Source organism: Arvicanthis niloticus, chromosome Y (genome assembly GCF_011762505.2).
Source record: "Arvicanthis niloticus isolate mArvNil1 chromosome Y, mArvNil1.pat.X, whole genome shotgun sequence".
Taxonomy (NCBI): domain Eukaryota; kingdom Metazoa; phylum Chordata; class Mammalia; order Rodentia; family Muridae; genus Arvicanthis; species Arvicanthis niloticus.
In genome coordinates, this window is record NC_133431.1 from 11,497,672 (window position 1) to 11,518,253 (window position 20,582).

Here is a 20,582-nt window from a genome sequence, read left to right on the forward strand (position 1 = left end):
ATGTCTGGTTTAACTTCTCCCCAACCTAAAAATATGCTTACTAAAGATTTCTATGTGAAGTTTTCACTTGAGAATGAAAATTCTGAAACAGAAAACCCACAGACACAATAGACACAAATTCATGGCTTATAAATTTTGACTTTTTATTAATTACACGTAGAATATACACCTGAGACATGATTTGTTATTTACATGATGTACTTAATAGCAAATGAATTAAAAGTAAATTAAATTTGTTAACTTGACCCTAGTTCATTTTGTTCCTGATGAAAATATAAATTGATATGAAAGAACAAAAATATATTTAATCAATATATCCACACAGGTAGAATAAATATAAAATGATAATATTGGTCTGAAACTTTCCTTGGAATAGGAACAACTGGAAGAAGCAGCCAAGTACATTTTTTTTATTATGAATACCCTCCCCATTTCACCATTGTTTTGCGGAGAGGATTCAGTCCTGCATGGTGGAATCTGCTAGGTAGCCATGTTGGTCACAAGTTAGTCTGTGGGGCTTACTCTGTTGCTGACTTCCAATTCCTCTGTCATTTTTATGTGAATTTAGTCAAGGACAACTTTATATGAATAATAGAAACAGCTATGATATACTGAATGCACAGCTGATCTGCACAGTCACCATGTAGGAGAAGTCCTAGTATCCTCCTTTGTGTATAAGGAGACCAAGGCTCAGAATGGTTCCTCTACCCCTTCTAAATTCTCAAAGGAATGAAGTAGCAAAATGAAAAATCAAAGTCAGACCTGAATGTTAAACGAATGTTTACCATTGTACATTTTTCTGTTTGTTCATTGGGCTCCTAGATGGCATTTCTGAAAGCAAATCCTGAATGCAATTCATGATCCCCATACACCTGAGGCTTTTCAATAAATTATAAACACTGCAGACTGCTGCAGACGCAAGAAGAGGTTCAGGCTTGCGTATGACTACTTTTCCCAGCTTCCTATCCTGATGTCAAAAGTGCCCAAGGTCTGTACCCTATTCTAGTTTATAAAGCAAGATGGATGATTCATTTTGACAAAACAGTGTGAGGTGATAAGTGGTGACAACATACAGTATTGATTTAAACTTATGGAGTGTTTTCTGGAAGTTTCCATAAGGCATTGTTGGATTAGAGCTGACACACACACACACAAACATATACACAGACACACATACACACAGAAATACACACACATACACAAACACACACACACAAACACACACACACAATTTTCTGAAGTGGATTATAGTTGCAAGTAACTGAAACCATGGATAAGTGTACTAAATATTATTCCAAATATGCCTTAAAATTTCTGATTCTGGTTCAATTGGTAACCAAACTAAACTCTGCTCCTCTGCAAGAGTAGCAAGCACTCTTAACAATTGTGCCATCTTTTTGCCCTAGCTTATTCTGAAAGTAGAACTTAATAGATCCCTTGCCCTTTCCCCCTAAATAACAAATAAAACAACTCAAGTGTTAGACACTCCACAGGTTACCTCACCAAGTAATACTAAGATTGTCTAAGTGAAATTGCCATTTACTGGTTAACTGATTGCTAATTCTTTTTTTTTTTTTTTCATCGTTTCAACATATTTTTTTTTCTTTCTTTTTTTTTTATTAGATCTTTCATTTACACTTCAGATACCATCCCGTTTCCCCATTCCCCCCCCTTAGAAAACCCCTATCCCATGCCCCCTTTTCCTTTTTGCATTTATACATTTTTTTAAGAAATGTTAATCATAGGCTTTATAAGTTTGGTATTGTTCAATCAGAGGTGTAACCCACTACCCAACCTAGATATATCAACTATCTTTGACTGGTGGAGATACATAAACATCTGCTTCCCTGTTTCCCCCCTCTATCTCTTAAGGTTTTCAGTGGCATGAGCTTTTTAGTGATATAAGAGTGAGATGAATATTGTTACTCTCATAGGCATTGTACCAGTATAACACATTTAGGAATACAAAGCTTAGACCCAGTCCTTCTTTAACTTTTTTAACTGATTTGAGATGGTCAGCCTGTGAGTTAAGGGACTATAGCAAATTCATGACTTGGAGTTTATTATAAGGGTGTTCTCTATGTTTTATTTAGAAATAGCTGAGTGGAGTTAACAGGCAACACTCCAGATTACCTTACATGGATAGCTGGTTTTCAAAACATCAGAAATCCTTAGAATTGACATGACAAACATTTCAGTATTAATGTTCATTTTCATTAGAGACCTGTCTGCTCCAGACAGCTTCCTATGTTAAACTCTAAGAAGAAATTGAGCATCCTTGGAGTTACTGATTGCTAATTCTAATGGCTAATTTAGATGGCTTTTTTCTGCAGGTACCCTTGTATGCCAGCAGAGGGCATCAGATCCATTTGTCATGAGCCACCATGTCTTTGCTGGGACTTGAACACTGGTTTTCTGAGCCATCTCACCACTATCTGTTTACTGGTTAACTGTTCAAAAAGCAAGGACTTAAAAATTGGATCAACTAGTTAATCAAAAAATAGTTGAACAACTGACATGGCAAGACCACATTTTTGTGAGGAATGGGTTGCAGAGTGCTTTCTACATGATCCTGAATTATTTAGGTTTGGGCTCCTCTGGAATGTTCCACTATTTTTATGTTATATATCCTTGACAATCCCTGGTACACACACCCCCTTCTCACTCCCCTGGTTTATGGTTTTCACTTTTTCAAAAGCCCCTCAGCTTGCTGGTCTTTTGTCAAACTCTACTCCTGGGAGAGTGAGCTGTTTGACTGTTGGTTGCCAACTCTCCTCCCTAATAAACGTCTGCTGATTGCATCCAGGTATGGTGTCTTGTGAGTCTGTGGGTGGCCATTACTTCCCGAGACTAGAGTAAGGGTTTCCCAAGTTTGGGGGGTCCTCATTCCTAACAATAAACTCTGCTATTCATGTTTTATTTCTCAAAATAGAATGCATGCTCCTAACCACAAAAGAACAAATGGCTGTGATAATGTTGACCATACAACCTACATTCTGTATCATATGACATAAAGTGACAACAACAAAAAAATGTGATTGGGAGAAAAATGTAGCTGCAACTTGGCACAGGACTTTGTGGTTTTGACTTTTGGAAGCTATATAACTTTCTGGTTCAGGGTGGGGCTGAGGCTGGGGTATTGCAGCTAAGCTTCTGAGTATAATTTTGTGGCTCTGATTTATCAGTAATGACTTGATTACAATAAATTCTTATCATTTCCCTTGTCCTGTGGTTGAGTTGTGATGGATCTCAATGGACCCTGTGATGTAAAGGCAGTATGTAACCACTGTCCAGTATGAATAGTTCATAATGATGAAGACTACAGAGGTGTGCAAAGGCTTCATTATACTAAACATGTCCATTAGGACTCTGTGGGTGTGTCCTGAGTCACAGAAGGTGTATTTAAGACTCAAGGGTGTGTCCTGAGACACAGGGGGATGTGTGTAAAACTCAGTTAACATGTCCTGAGTCACAGGGTGCATGTTTAGCACTCAGAAGGCGAGTCCAGAGTCATGGGGGCCATGCTTAAGACTCAGGGGCATGTCCAGAGTCACAGAAGGTATGTTTAAGATTGAGGGGGGCATGTCCTGAGTCACAGTGTGTATGCTTAAAACTCAGGGGGTGTGTCCTGATACACAGGGGGTGTGCTTAAGTCTCAGGAGGTGTGTTCTGAGTCACAGAGGGTGTGTCCTGAGTCACAGTGGGGCAAGCTTAAGAATCAGGGAGCTTGTCCAGAGTCACAGAGAGTTTGCTTAAGACTCAGGGAGGGCCGGGCGTGGTGGTGCACGCCTTTAATCCCAGCACTTGGGAGGCAGAGGCAGGCGGATTTCTGAGTTTGAGGCCAGCTTGGTCTACAGAGTGAGTTCCAGGACGGCCAGGACTACACAGAGAAACCCTATCTCGGAAAAAAAAAAAAAAAAAAGACTCAGGGGAGTGTGTCCTGTGACACAGGAAGCTTGTTTAGAACTCTGTCCAGAGCCACAGGGGGTGTGTTTAAGACTCAGGAAGAATGTCCTGAGTAACTGGAAGAATGTCCTGAGTCACAGGGAACATGTTCAGGGCATGTTTAAGACTCAGGAGGCATGTCCTGTGTATCTGGAGTCATGTCCTCTGTCACAGGGGGCGTGCTCAGACTCTAGCATGTATTTTTTCATGAGAATCAAGACTAGAGGATTGTGCAAAGGCTTGACCATATTAAATACACTCACAGGGTTTCTGTCTTAGTGTTTCCATTGCTATGAAGAGAAATCATGAACAAGGCAACTCCTATAAAAGCAACAGTTTAATTGGGACTGGCTTACAGTTTCAGAGATTTAGTCCTTTTTCATCATAGCAGGAAGCAAGGCAGGTATGCAAGAAAACATGATGATTGGGAAGAAACTGAGAGTTCTGCATCTTGATCCAAAGGCAGCCAGGAAGAGACTGTCTGCCAGGGAGCTAGTAGGAGGGACCATTGTGGGCTGGGTCAAACTTCAAAGGCCAACCCCACAGTGATGCACTTCCTCCAACAATGCCACATCTCATAATAACTTCCTCCCACTCCCTTAGACAAGCATATTTATACTACCACATTCCACTGCCTGGCCCACATATGATTGTGCAAACACATGATTGTATAGGGACCATATTTAAAAATAGCATAGTATAAAATATGAGAGGTTCAAATTAAAAGGCTCCATCATCTATAGAAGTCTCATAAATGTTAAAAGTCCAAAGTTCAAAGTCTCTTCTGAGTCCATTCCAATCATGTAACTACAATCCCCTATACTTTCAAAAATAAAGCACATAATATCCATCCAAATTCACAGGATATAGGTCACCATTCCTAATCACCATTGTGAGAAAATACTGGGCCAAAGAAGACAAAAAGCCAGCAAGGCAATCTCCAAACTCTGCATCTCCATGTCTGATGAAAAAGTGTTCTTCAGATCTCCAACTCCTTTCTGCTCTGCTCACTGCAGCACAATTCGTTCTCTTTGGCTGATTATATTTTCTGAAAGTAGTTTTCCTGAGAAGGTATCCCACAGTTCTGTAACCTAAAACTTTTGGGGTCTGCAAAATAACTTCAAAATTACAGCTTCTTGTTTCAGTTTCTGTGATCCACAGATGATCTTCTGTGCTCCTCAAAAGAAGCTGGGTCTCATCTCCAGTTCTTCCCTCTATCGTACACTAGGTTCTGCTTGACTCCACTCAACTCCCGCTGCTGTTCTTTCTGCTCATCCCACAGGACTTAAATCTTCAACATGCTGGGTTCTTCTGTGACAAACAGTCTTCACTATGTTCCTCTCATGCTCTCTTCATGGTGCCAAGCCTTAGCTGCACTGCATGAAACATTCATGCCTTAAAACCAGTGCCACCTGGGTGAGTCTTACACAGGACTGAGTCAAGCTGCACCACAAGGGACAACCTTGGCTACCTCTGGAATACAACTCCTTTCTCCTCTCAGAAAACACTTACCAGAAGATGTCACCTCAGTGATTCTGGTTTCTTCTTCATCCCCACTAATTTTTTTAACTACAGCCAACCAGCTTCAGTTGTCTCAGTTGTCCCTTCTGTTTTTGCCTCTTAAAGCAGAGTCACATGGACAAACCAGCTGAGTTCCTCTGCTTGCTGGGGCTGTAACATGGCCCATTCTATTGCTTCATCACCAGCTTTCTATTTTTCAACAACTTCACTGCCTAAGCTCAGCTGTCCTTGAACTTGCTCTGTAGATGAACCTTGAACTCAGATCTGCATGGCTCTGTCTTCTGTATGTTGAGTAATACATGTGTAACACTTTGCCCATACCTAAGCTTTTCATTACCTAAAACTTTTTCTGTACTAGGTGACTTGAATCAGAGATCTGCTTGATGTTCATCTCCTGGGATTTAAGGTGTGTACCACCATTACTGGACCTAAGTATATCCTATATCCTTTTAGACTTTAAATTGAAAACCCAGTATAGTAATCATTATCCGTCAATTGTCAATTTGACACATACTTGTATTTCCTTATGTCCACATAAAAACAATAAACCAGTTAATAATAATGCATAACATTATACAGTTCTCATCCACACAATTTCACATCCATATGTGTAGATGGATGGAATCTTGCCATAATATCACCATTTCTTTAATACCATTGTGTATCTTTGAACACAGGATTTAGCTTCATTCAACTTCCTGGTGAGATTTTCTCTTTGAAGCTAACATTTCATATTTTTCCTTTCTAAGATTACTAAGCATGAGCAAAACAATCACCATGAGAGTAAACACAGGCCAAAGGCTATGATTGGCTTTCCTGAGACTTCCTTTGTCAATGCAATTAACAAAATAAACCTCTTTATTTTCAGATGAGAGCAAAAGACAACAACGTTCTTCAGCAAAGCATTAAAAAACTATATACAAAGTTCAAACCAACCTTAGTACATATGTGTTCGAATAGCATGGCCCATGAAGTTCCACTTAGTGCATGTACAAATCAAAAGTCTAAAAATCCACATTGCTTCCAACAAAAGTATGGTCAGTTCTACCAATAAAAATAGTTAAGTCTGGGGTACCAACTTCTTTCTCAGATAGAATATCTATTGCTAAGAAGAGACATTGTGACCAAGACAACTGTTTTAAAGGCAAATAGTTAATTGGGTCTGTCTTTCACTTTCAAGTATTTAGTTCATGACCAACATAGCAGGAAGAATGTCAGCATGCAGGCAGCCATGATGCTGGAGAAGGAGCTGAGAGTTCTGCATTTTAATGAGAGGCCAGTCAGGAAGAGACTGTCTTCCAGCTGAGTGTTTGGAGAGTCTGTTTTTTACTGGCCAGAGCTCCAAAGACCACCACCCTAGGAGTTCACTTCCTTCAAAACAGTAACATCTACTCTCACAAGGCCAAACACACTAACATTGTCACTTCTTAGAGACAAGCATATTCAAATCACCCCCGTTCATTCTTACTATACATTCTTTCATGCATTTAAATACGATTAGGACATGCAGATGCTTTACCACTGATTACTTTCAGAAGGTTTTTCTCTAGTATGTGTTGACGTTTGTATTCAGAGAATACTGTGGCAAGTAAAGGACTTTCCAACTTGAGGACATTCACAAGATTTCTGTCCAATTTGTGGTATTTTATGTCTTTGGAGACTACAGTGATAGGCACAGGCTTCTCCACGTCTGTGACATTCATAAGGTTTCTCTAAAAACAGTGTTACTTGAAGTATTTGGAGAGAACATTGTCATGCAAAGACTTTTCCACATTCATGGCATTCATTCAATTTCTCTGCAGTTTTTGTTCTTTTATGTATCAGGCGATACATGTGATGCATGTGATGCAAGGGCTTAACACCTTGATGACACTGAGTCACTCTCTTGAATGTGTTCCATTATGCATCGCAGATAAAAGTGAATTGTCAGTTTTTCCACAGTGATTACATTAATGAGGCTTCTCTCCAGTGTGATTAATTTGTGTATGTGTAAAGATCTATGACATGCAAAGGCTTTACCACATTGTGAGTATTCAAGCAGTTTTCTCTCTGGTATGTGATCTCTCCTGTCACTGCAGATGACTGTGACTTGCAAATGTTTTACAACACTGATTACATTCATGAGGTTCCCCTCCTGTTCCTGTTCTTTTATAATAATAGAGATGCTAAAGTTGTGAAAAGTCTTTACCACGTGGATCACATTCATTTGGTTTCTTCCAATATGGGATCTTTTATGTTTTTGAGACTAGTGGGACATGCAAAGGCTTTAGCACAATGATTACATTCATAGTTCTGTCCAATATGGGTTCTTTTATGTTTTTTTGTGTAAAGCCTTTACCACATTGATTACAGTCATAATGTTTATCTCTAATGTGTGTTCTTTTATGTTTTTGGATACTACTGTCACATGAAAAGGTGTTACCACACTGACCACATTCATAAGGTCTCTCTCTGGTATGTGTTCTTTTATGATATTAGAGATGACTCGATATTGCCACATTGATTGCATTCATAAGGTTTCTCTCCAGTATGTGTTCTTTTATGTCTTTGGAGATTACTATGATGTGAAAAGGCTTTACCACATTGATTACATTCATAAGGTTTCTCTCCTGTATGTGTTCTTTTATGGATTTGGAGACTACTGTGATCTGAAAAGGCTTTACCACATTGATTACATTCATAAGGTTTCTCTCCAGTATGTGTTCTTTTATGTCTTTGGAGATTACTGTGATCTGAAAAGGCTTTACCACATTGATTACATTCATAAGGTTTCTCTCCAGTATGTGTTCTTTTATGGATTTGGAGGGAACTTTGTTGTGTAAAGCCTTTACCACATTGATTACATTCATAAGGTTTCTCTCCAGTATGTGTTCTTTTATGGTTTTGGAGATGACTTTGTTGTGTAAAGCCTTTACCACATTGATTACATTCATAAGGTTTCTCTCCAGTATGTGTTCTTTTATGGATTTGGAGATGACTTTGTCGTGTAAAGCCTTTACCACATTGATTACATTCATAAGGTTTCTCTCCAGTATGTGTTTTTTTATGTCTTTGGAGATGATTGTGACTTGAAAATGCTTTACCACTTTGGTTACATCCATATGGTTTCTCTCCCGTATAACTTCTTTCATGTCTGCAACAGGAATGGGCACATGTGAAAGGTTTACCAAATTCATTATCCTGATCAATCATTTTACCAATATGAATAAATTTTATAGTTGGTCTAATAATAAAAAACACTCAAATCTTAAGGTTTTATCACTTTGATGTTCATGGATGTACTTTTTTACTGCGGGTTGCTTTACCTCTTTGAAAATTACTGTGATGATGGGAACATTTATTACATGGCTCACATTTAAAACATCGTTTTTCTACATGAGATTTCTTTATGTTGTTTTTAACATGTCATAAGAAATATGGGATAACTCAGAGCATTAAAATACTAATTACATTCTTAGTTTTTCCTGTAGTGTGCATCACACAACAGTAGCACTGTGAACTAAGGTTTAACAAAAGAATTTACATATTTCTAGTGCCCACAGAAATTTTCTGCAGTTTGACTTTGGGGATATTCCCAGTAAAGTCAGGTAACCAATTAATTGCAAACATTTATCATATTCAGAAAGTCTATCAAAGGCAGAATATTACATATCATCTCATTGTTCTGCAGTAGATAGAGGTACGTTGTTTCTTTTAGGATCTCTATGCTCACAGGGTTTCATTCATTCTGACAACTGATACACCCATTAAAAAGGAAGAACAAAAGAAAGGTTTCCACATTGAATTCACACACATTGACTTTTTGTTCTTTGCAGACATGATTAATGTTTCTCCCAGACAACATTCTTGACCTCATCATAAACTTAAAAGTTTCACTACAAGAATATGAGTATCACCAACTTTATCATGCAGTATTTGCTTATTAGAAGGTTATGGATACATGTTTATCACTATTCAATGTGCAACATCTAAATGTTATGAGATTATACATATTGGTAGTTCCACAACATAGTTCTAATGGAGATACAAATCAAATAAAGGAATCACTTAAGGCATTGTTTCCTTCTCTTCTTTCTTATGGAATTGCCTTGGAAACACCAATCAGATAACTGACATTAAGGTACATAGTTTTGGGAGAATATTATAATCATAGCTACAATAAAAGTACTGATATTTTACACACTTTCTTTTCTTTGAAGCTTCTAGATCATAGTAAAATTTCCTCACAGGCGTATTTGTATTAGCTTAAATATTAAAATTACCTTTCATGACTTCTAGAAGTTTGATGTAGTTGTTCTTCAGTATGATGGTCTTCCAAGTTATAGCCTGAAACAAAGGTACCAGAAACTAAATGATATGGTATTGGAATTAGGCAAAATTCAAGTTGCCATGAATTTTCACAGCAATAAACCTGATTTATTCAACTCAATATTACTTGTTCTCTATTGAAATAAGAAACAATCATCAATAACTAAGAAACATTTTTTATATTGAAAAGCAAAAGAAAATTCACAGTCTTACCAATAGCAGTGAGGTTCCAGTAGGTCTCAAGCATCACATCTTTGTAGAGATTCTTCTGGGAAGGATCCAGCAAATTCCACTCTTCCTCAGTGAAGTTCACATGCACATCATCGAAACTCACTGCTTCCTAAAATATTCCATACATGTGTACAACACAAAGCCTGTTACTGAAATTACTGCAAAGTAAACGTATGCTACCTAGACAATATAATCTTATAATTCACACGATTCCTCCACTTATTTGCTGACACACAAATTATAATATAATCACCATGTCAGTTTAGAAGAAACTTGAAACATTGACACTTGAACCCTTGACACAGGGTTCACCTGTATCACTCCTGAACCCTTTTAATAGGATATAGCCTTGCAACACAAATGGCAATTGAGAGGGATATGCAGGGGGAAACAGATCAACTGTACTGAGCACACATCTGAAAAGCTGTATGATCAATTACTAACTACAAAAGTGATGGGCAAGCTGTGTGTATTTGCTCATGTCTTTAATCACAGAGGTACAGGCAGGTGTATGTAATTGAGCTGGATGCCAGCTTGGTCCATGCAATGAGTTTCAGAACAGCAAAAGTAACATGTTAAGAACCTCACTCTGCTACAAAAATAAAGCAGGAAACAAAAGTGATAGAATGAACTCACAGTTCTTTACTGAAGTTACTGCAAAGAATTATACATTCACTGCAGTTCTGTATTCATCTTGCATAAACATAAAGTGATCCAGTTTAAACAGCAACATTAATTAAATTTTACTAAAAGGAAATGCGTTTTAACAGTTAAAAATGAACACATGAAAATATTAGCAATGTATATGTTTTTGTTTTGGAGTTTTTTTTTTTTGTTTTGATGTTTTCTGAGACAGGGTTTCTCTGGTTAGCCCTGGCTGTCCCAAAACTCACTTTTTAGACCAGGCTGGGTTCAAACTCAGAAATCTGTGTGCCTTTGCCGCCCAAGTGCTGGGATTAAAGGCCTGAGCCACCACTGTGCATCTATGCCTGTCTTCCTAATGTATACTATAAAAGACAAAATGGTTTGGACATATGTGCTTCAGAGTCGGAGAAATCACTCATTTCTACAAGAAAGTAACTGGTCCAAATGTTTTGGGCAGATTCAGAATCAGCCATGACAGTGAAGTTACTTAGAGGTCACCTCCTGATCTAACACGTGAGGAGCATCACCAGGGACCTCACAGGTGGTCACATCTGGCTGACTGTTTCCATGCAGCCCCAGAGAGGACCCAGCTCCCCAGCTCCCACTGCTCAGCCGCCTGCCCCTACCCATTGTGGGCAGTAATCCTGTGCTCACCATGACTCGATTTCAGAGCTTCCCTGAGGTCTCTACAAAGCACCCACAGCAGGGCTCAGAGCAGGACACAGAGAGCCACTTAAGACTGCACAGGAACAGTGAACTTGAAGACTGGCATCCAGAACAATTTGCCTCCTTGTCTGATTGGCAGGTCTGCATGGAAGCATTGATTGGCCAGTGAGTCTTACCACTCCTCAAGGTTAAAGTGTACTTTTGAACATGAAAGAGAGCATTCAAACAAAGAAACAAAAGCAGACAATTAACACACGTGAGCAGCAAGCAAACAAATAAAAACAGAGAGTTGAGTTCAGGCTCACTTATTTCTTGCCATATTTTCATTAACATGACTTACCTTTCTCGATGCAGCAGATTCTAGTGGTGATCACCTTCATTTCACTTCTGAATTTTTGCCAGATCCTTCTTCCAGCAAGGTCCCTCACTGGGTCTCTCTTCTTCTCTCCAATCCCAAGTCCTAAGTTCCTAGTCCTTATTGCCTCCAAGTTCCAAGTTACTTCTTGCAAGTTCTCTTCCAAGTGCCTGCTACCTAATGCCTAATTCCTACTCCAAGTTGTACTCCAAGTTGTACTCTCTGAAGTGTCTGATTCTCTGCCGTCTGCCTCTGCCTTTTATATGTCTCACTTCTAAGCCACGCCTCTAAGTCACACCTTTAATCATGCCCTTAGGTCTTGTCTCTAAATCTGATCTCTAGGTCACACTATTAAGTTACACACCTTTAATCTCACACACCCAAGGAAAGTCCTGGGTATCCAAAGCAAGATGTTATCAGAGTGTACTCAGCTGTTGTAGGCTATTGTAATACAAGTCTCATGTCAGGGTATATGGCTCAAGATGACTGCAAAGCTGATAACTGCTTTCTGCTAATAGTCAGCTCCCAACAGAAATGGGACAAAAAATTAGTCAACCTGAATCCAACTCTGTATTGGTTAGCTTCGAGAAAGGTAATGAATATGGGACAAGAAATTAATCAGCTTGAATTCAACTCTCTGTTTGGGTTTTGTTTGCTGCTCACATCTGTTAATTTTCTTCTTTTGTTCTTGAATGCTGTCTTTTTTGCTCGAAATAAAAGGAAGCATAAGTTAGAATCCAAAATACAACCAAAGGTTGATGACAATTTGTCAGAGCCAGATTGTGCTGACCAAGAGGAATAGGAAGTCAAATTTTATGATGCTGAGATGCCCTCTCCCTATGTGCCTCCACCTCCAAGTGCCCCCCCCCAATGGAGACAATGGTTGTAGATCCCAAAAAGGAGTTACAGGACAAAATTTCTACCCTTAAACAACTGATAGAGTTAGAAAAAAGACTTAAGTAATCAGTTACAGAAATTAAGGACAGGGAAGAGGTCTCAAGAGACTAACTGGGAAAATCCCCTGGAGTTTCATGTTCCTCAACCCAGTGTCCAAATGCAGTCCCTATCCTCTAGCCTTAGTTCAGCTACAGATCAACCAGAGGAGGGAAATGCTGAGGTTTTTCCTGTATCAGAGACCAGAGATGCTCAAGGGGTTTCTTGGAGACATCACACAGGATTTAATTTTCAAATTATTAAAGAATTAAAAAATGCAGTATCTCAATATGTTGCCACTGCTCCTTTTACTTTTGCAATTTTAGAGTCTACTGCAGAGGAGTGGCTGACTCCTAGTGATTGGGATACGTTAGTGAGAGCAGTTCTTAGTGGTGGAGACTATTTAATTTGGAAATCAGAGTATCATGAGAATTGTAAAGAGACAGCTAGGAGAAATATTCAGGCAGGCAATGGTTGGTCCTTTGATGCCTTAGTAGGAGAAGGGCAATTTGCTTCTAGTGATAACCAGATGCAATATGACCCAGGTTTATATGCTCAAATTCAAAATGCAGCCATGAAGGCTTGGCGTAAACTTCCAGTAAAAGGAGACCCTGGTGCATCTTTAACAACAGTCAGGCAAGGGCCTGATGAGCGATTTTCCGACTTTGTTCACTGATTAATGACAGCAGCATGGAGGATTTTTAGTAATGCAGAGGCAGGTGTAGATTATGTGAAACAACTTGCATATGAAAATGCAAATCCTGCTGCCAAGCGGCCATTAGACCTTATAGGAAACAGACAGACCTTACTGGGTATATCAGACTCTGTTCTGACATAGGTCCCTCTTACCAACAGGGCTTAGCTATTGTGGCTGCCATGCAAGGACAATCAGTAAGAGATTTTTTGGCAAGTAAAGACAGAAAGGCATGTTTTAAATGTGGCAAGCTCGGACACTTTGCAAAAGATTGCAAGGTAGAAAATGAGTTAAGCCAGAGACAGCCTGGAAAACAGCCTGGGCTCTGCCCACTTTGCAAATGTGGAAGGCATTGAGCTAGTGATTGTAGGTCTAAACAAGACACACAAGGTAACACCCTTTCCCATAATCAGGGAAACTGGAACAGGGGCATGCTCCAGGCATATGGAGCAGTCAGTGTCCTACAGGCAAACACCAATCCCTTTCTGAACTCAGTAGAGCAACACCAGGAAGCAGAAGACTGGACCTCAGTTCTGCCACCCACACAGTATTAACCCCTGAAATGGGATCTCAGGCCTTACCCACTGGAGTGTTTGGACCGCTCTATCCAAATGTGTTTGGCCTGATAGTGGGAAGAAGCAGTGCTACTAATGCATGGACTACAAATTTTTCCTGGAGTTATAGATAATGATTATCAGGGTGAGATTAAAGTAATGGCACAGGCAATTCAGAATATAGTCACCATTCCTACAGGAAAGAGGATAGCTCAACTATTGTTACTTCCATTGTAACCTACTAATAACAAATATAAGAATCCTAAAAGAGGGGATCAAGGTTTTGGTTCCTCTGATGGATACTGGTTACAGCCTATAGTTAAACAAAAACCTATGATGACAATTTGGATAGATGGAAAGGCAGTCCAAGGCTTGGTTGACACAGAAGCTGATGTGACTATCCTAAAACAAAGTGATTGGCCTGCTACCTGTCCTCTGACCCCAATCTTAACCAATTTAAGTGGTATTGGCCAAAGTCAAAATCCACTACAAAGCTCTAAGGTACTGACATGGAAAGATAAAGAAGGAAATACAGGAAATATACAATCCTATGTCATCTCAGGCCTTCCCATTAATCTCTGGGGCAGAGATTTGTTATCCCAGTTGGGATTAAACCTATGATGACAATTTGGATAGATGGAAAGGCAGTCCAAGGCTTGATTGACACAGAAGCTGATGTGACTATCCTAAAACAAAGTGATTGGCCTGCTACCTGTTCTCTGACCCCAATCTTAACCAATTTAAGTGGTATTGGCCAAAGTCAAAATCCACTACAAAGCTCTAAGGTACTGACATGGAAAGATAAAGAAGGAAATACAGGAAATATACAATCCTATGTCATCTCAGGCCTTCCCATTAATCTCTGGGGCAGAGATCTGTTATCCCAGTTGGGATTGATTATGTGCAGCCCTAATGAAGTAATCATGGCTCAAATGGTAAACTCTGAGCTTTCCCTGGGCAAAGGATTAGGAAAAGGTAAAGATGGAATTATTCATCCTACTGAAGTTTATGGTAACAATGAAAGAAGAGTCTTGGGGTATTTTCTATGGGGGCTACTGATTCAGCTGCACACCTAGGACATTGTGCTGATTCCATCACCTGGAAAGGGGACTCGCCTGTCTGGGTGGATCAGTGGTCCCTAACCACCGAAAAATTACAAGCTTCCCAGTTGCTAGTGCAGGAGCAATTACAGGCAGGACATTTAGAAGAGAGTAACTCTCCCTGGAACACCCCAATATTTGTCATTAGGAAAAAGTCAGGAAAGTGGAGATTGTTGCAAGACTTGAGGGCTGTTAATGCAACCATGATTAAAATGGGAGCCTTACAACCTGGGCTGCCCACACCAGTGGCCATACCTTTAGGTTATTATAAAATAGTTATAGATTTAAAAGACTGTTTTCTTAAATATCCTTTTGCATCCTAATGATAGAAAACGTTTTGCTTTCAGTGTTCCCTCTATAAACTTTAGGGAACCTATGAAAAGATATCAATGGAAGATCTTGCCTTGGGGTATGGCTAACAGTCCTACCTTGTGCCAAAAGTTTGTGGCTTCTGCCATAGAGGGTGTTAGAACTATGTGGAAGCAAAATCTACATGATTCATTTCATGGATGATATTTTGATAGCTGGAAAAGATGGAAAACAGGTACTCCAGTGCTTTGATGATCTTAGAACAGCTTTACAGACTGCAGGGTTACAAATAACACCAGAAAAGTTGCAATTACAAGACCCATATACCTATTTAGGATTTTAGATTAATGGTCCACGTATTATTAATAGTAAAGCCACACTGAGGACTGATTTCCTTAAGACACTTAATGATTTTCAAAAACTATTGGGAGATATTAATTGGCTACAACCAAATTTGAAACTTACAACAGGAGAACTGAAGCCTCTGTTTGATATTCTCAAGGGAGATCCTGACCCTAAGTCTGACAGGGCTCTAACAGAGGAGGGTAGAAAAGCCTTACAGAAGGTAGAGAATGCTATTTCATCTCAATTTGTAACTCACATTAATTATTCTAAGCCTTTATATTTTCTTATTTTTAACACTAACTCCTACTGCAGTTTTTTTGGCAAACTGCACCCATATTATGGGTTCATCTTCCCTCATCCCCCAAGAAGTTTCTTAATCCATACTATGCAGCTGTAGCATATATGATTATGTTAGGCAGAGATAACAGTCAAAAATATTTTGGAAAAGATACTTATATCATAGTACAACCCTATACAAGGCATTAGTTTTATTGGCTTATGCAGAATTCTGAAGTCTGGCCTATTGCATGTGCCTCATTTGCTGGTCAGATAGATAATCATTATCCACCAGATAAATTGGTTCAGTTTCGTAATCATCATGAATTTGTTTTTCTATCTCATACTGCACATGAAACTATCAAGGAAGCATTGCTAGTTTTCACTGATGATTCCTCATCAGGAACAGCTGCTTATGCCTTTAAGGATCAAGTAATCTCTTTTGCTACGTCATCTGTATCAGCTCAATTGGTTGAATTACATGCTGTTATTACAGTGTTTCAAGCACTTTCAAATCAATCTATTAATATTTATACAGATAGCTCATATATAGCTCAGTCTATCCATCTGCTAGAAACTGCTGCACAAATAAAGCATTCCTCAAAAGCAGCTGATTTATTTTTACAGTGCCAACAATTAATTTTGAGGAGAAAGTGTAAACTCTTTATAGAACACTTGAGAGCCCACACTGGGCAACCAGATCCTCTCTCTGAAGGAAATACCAAGGCAGACCTAGGTACTCATATAGCTGCAGTGATTTTATCAGGTCAGAAATCTAATTTGGATCAAGCCATAAAGACTCATGAGCTACATCACCTTAATTCTAAAACTTTAAAAGGCATGTTTAAAATTAGCAGAGAACAAGCTAGACAAATTGTCAAACAATGTCAATCATGTGTTAAATTTTACCAGTTCCTCATTTGGGTGTAAATCCAAAGGGACTGATACCAACCAGTATCTGGCAAATGGATGTTACTCATTATAATGAATTTGGCAAGCAAAAATATCTACATGTATGTGCAGACACATACAATGGTTTCATTTATGCAACATTACAAACTGGAGAAGCAAGCAAGCATGTGATCACTCATAAGCTTGCTACAATCGCTGTATTGGTTGTGCCTAAACAGATAAAAACTGACAATGGCCCAGGCTATACAAGCTCCAGTTTCCACCAATTTTGTGAGAAATTGGGAATACTACATCAAATGGGTATTCCATATAATCCACAGTGCCAAGGTATGGCAGAAAGGGCACATCAAACCATTAAATGTCAATTTGAAAAAATTAAAAAGGGGGAATGGTACACTACCAATGGATCCCCCAGAAATATCCTTCATCATGCACTCTTTATTTTAAATTGTTTAAATTTGGATTCTGAAGGAAAATCTGCTGCATATAGATTCTGGCATCCTGATACCAAAAAGAATTTTTGCAACAGTCCTCTGGAAAGACCCATTAACTGGAACCTGGAATGGGCCAGATCCAGTGCTTATCTGAGGAATAGGTTCTATTTGCACATATTCCCAAACTGCAGATGCTGCATGTTGGCTGGCAGAGAGACTGATTAAACAAATAGACAACAATAACAAATCCAGGGAAGAGAAAACCCCTGAGAAGCATATTTTTTCTTCACAGGAAACATGAAGATGCTTCTCAGTTGCCTTCAAACTGGAACAAATCAACGAGTAAACCTGACCTGAGAAGTTATCAGTGCTGAAGGAGACATCACCATCTGAATATCCAGGGTGGCTCTATTGGACTCTTGATTCCCTGACTTATGATTTAGTGGGGTAGATTGTTTTAGATTTAGAGGGAATTTAGATTATTTAGACCCAGGAGAAAACACACTACCACAGTTACTATAGTTGTTTTTTGGGTTTGAGATTGATTAAAGCAGAAACAGGGATTTCCTTACTGGTTTTCTTTAGATCGAAGCTATGATGAGTTTTGTATTTCTATAGATTTAGATTCTGATATAAGACATTTATAAACAGAACAGAAAAGGCTTACACTTTTTACTCCTCTGATAGAGGGAGTTATGTGTTGCCCTTAAAAAAGAGTGTTGCTTTTATACTGAATATTCAGGCATTGCTAAGTCTCTTGTCTCTTGGGTTTATGCTGTTCAACAGATTTATGGCTTTTGTATGGCAACAGATAGATGCTATTTAAAGGAAACCCACACAGGTCTATTATTACAGGCTGGAAGTAGGGGACTCTGAAACCTCTGTCATCTAAACTGTCCAGGATTAACCCCTAACTTAAGCACTAAGCCGGATAGTCAATGATGGGTAAGAGAGCATACTGAGACCCTTGCCCCTAAAAGAAGGGAGGCATCACCATCCTAAGACAGGAGCTCAACCAATGGCTATTGAGTATCCAAGGACAGGAAAGGGAGGCTGGGGTCCTTTGTTCCAAACTAGGACAGGCACAGTTTCTGTGAGTTTTCCCAGCTTGCCCTTTCGAAAAAAAATTTTAAAAGGGGGACCTGTTGGGAGCCAACTTTTAGCAGAAATCGGCTATCAGCTTTGCAGCCATCTTGAGCCATATACCTTGACATGAGACTTGTATTACAATACAATAGCCTACAACAGCTGAGCACACTCTGATAACATCTTGCTTCAGATACCCATGACTTTCCTTGGGTGTGTGAGATTAAAGGTGTGTGAGATTAAAGGTGTGTGACTTAGAGATCAGATTTAGAGACAAGACATAAGGGCATGTTTAAAGGTGTGACTTAGAGGCATGGCTTAGAAGTGAGATATATAAAGGTGAGAGGCAGACAGAAGACACACACAGAGAGAATCAGACACTTTACAGAGAATGAGAGACACTTCAGACAGACATTTTAGGGAGACACTTTAGAGAGAACAATTTAGAGAGACACTTTAGGGAGAAAGTTCAGAGAGTAGAACTTGGAGTAGACCTTGGAGTTAGTTATTAGGCATTAGGTAGCAGGCACTTGGAAGAGATCTTGGAAGAAGTAACTTGAAACTTGGAGGCACTAGGGGCTTGGAACTTAGGACTTGGGACTTAGAGAGAAGAAGAGAGACTGAAGAATAAACGGGATTGAATCACACTCTGGTCTCCATTCTTCGAGTCTGTCCTCACTTTCTCTCTCTTGCTGAACCCCGACCCTCGGACTGGAGCAGCAGCTTGGGCCTGGATACAGTGCCCACCCCAAACGTGGGGCAGCCCGGGCCTCAACATTTTGCTTTGGTCTGGACAGTGAACCAGGGTCATCTCCCTCCACAGATAGAGGGGCATGTGTCTCCTTTGTGGAAAACATGTTTGGTAGACATGAGGTGAAGATTCTGGGGAGAATTTTAAATTGTGTTACAATTAAAAATGAGTATAGTTTTGTTCCCTATCCTTTTCATTTCCTTTTCTATTTTTGTTTTCTTTGGGTGTTTACTTATTTTTTCAAGAGTGTGTCCTTTAGACCAGTGTGCTCTCAAACTCACTAAGAAGTTGCAGTTGACTTTGCACCCCAATCCCATGGCTTCTTACATCACTGCAGGGCCACCTCCTTACCTCATGCATCCTTTCTGTTGGTCTGTTTGATTTGGTTTTCTTCTTTGAGAAAATGTCTCCTTATGTCACCCGAACTGTCCTGGAAATAATGTAGTCCAGGCTGGCCTCAAACTCACAGAAATGCAACAGGTTCCTTCACATGTGTGGTGGGAATAAATGGTGGGCTAAGTTTCTCCAACTATTCTCATTGTTTGGATCAATTGTGTCTTCTGAAATTTACATTCAGAAATAAAACAGTGACACACCTTCAGATAAGTGGGCTTTTTTTCCATGAAAACAGATATTTTTATATGAATTCTTCTTCTGACCAATATTGCCTAATTCATTAAAATGCTGAATATCATCAACAGGAACAAAAAGCAATGCAAAAATGTGATGTGGTTTTTGTACCCTGAAGATTCAAACCTTCATATACCTTGTGGCTAATCCATTCCAAGAACGTGTCCTTCTAACCCTGTTATGAGGCATTTTTTATTCTCCCAGAAGAACTGCAACTTGAGTTTTCAACACTAAAAAGCATCAGTGTTGTAGTGATAGTGAAAATTCAGATTTTTAATCATTGAGCTTCCAACCTTGTTTGGGATTGTGGCATTTAGAGTTTTGCTTTTTTATGTTGAAGTCCTGCAGTTTTTCTGAAATCTCACCAAAATCATTTGGATTTAGACCTCTGGGATATTTGACTGGAGTCCCTAAATTAGCCCCCTACTCCCACACAGTTTATAATAGTCTCCCAAGCCATAGTCTGACTGCAACTTCTTTTGTTCCCTGAGACTGGTAAACTCGCCCAAAGAAACCTGCCTATTTACTTAAATTTGGCTGAATTGGCTCATCCCTTTGGCGGAGAAAAAAAAAAAAAGGGAATCATCTTGGTGCAGAAATACAGGAAAAGTTGAGCCCCCAGCAGGTGGCCCGGATCCTTCCTGGTCACATGAGGATCAATTCCCCCCACCCCCTTTTTTCTTAACTGGAAACATCAAATTTTGGACTTGATAAGTAACCTGTCCTTAGCTACTGCTTAATTCTGGGTCCAGGACCTCACTGGCTCTGTCTGCTGAGTCTTAGTCGTGCCAGAGTTAACCCTCATCAGAACAAAGACTAAGTCTTTGTTTTGGGGAACCTCTTATAAGATGTATTGAGGTTACTTCCTCTGCATAAACCGTCCTTTC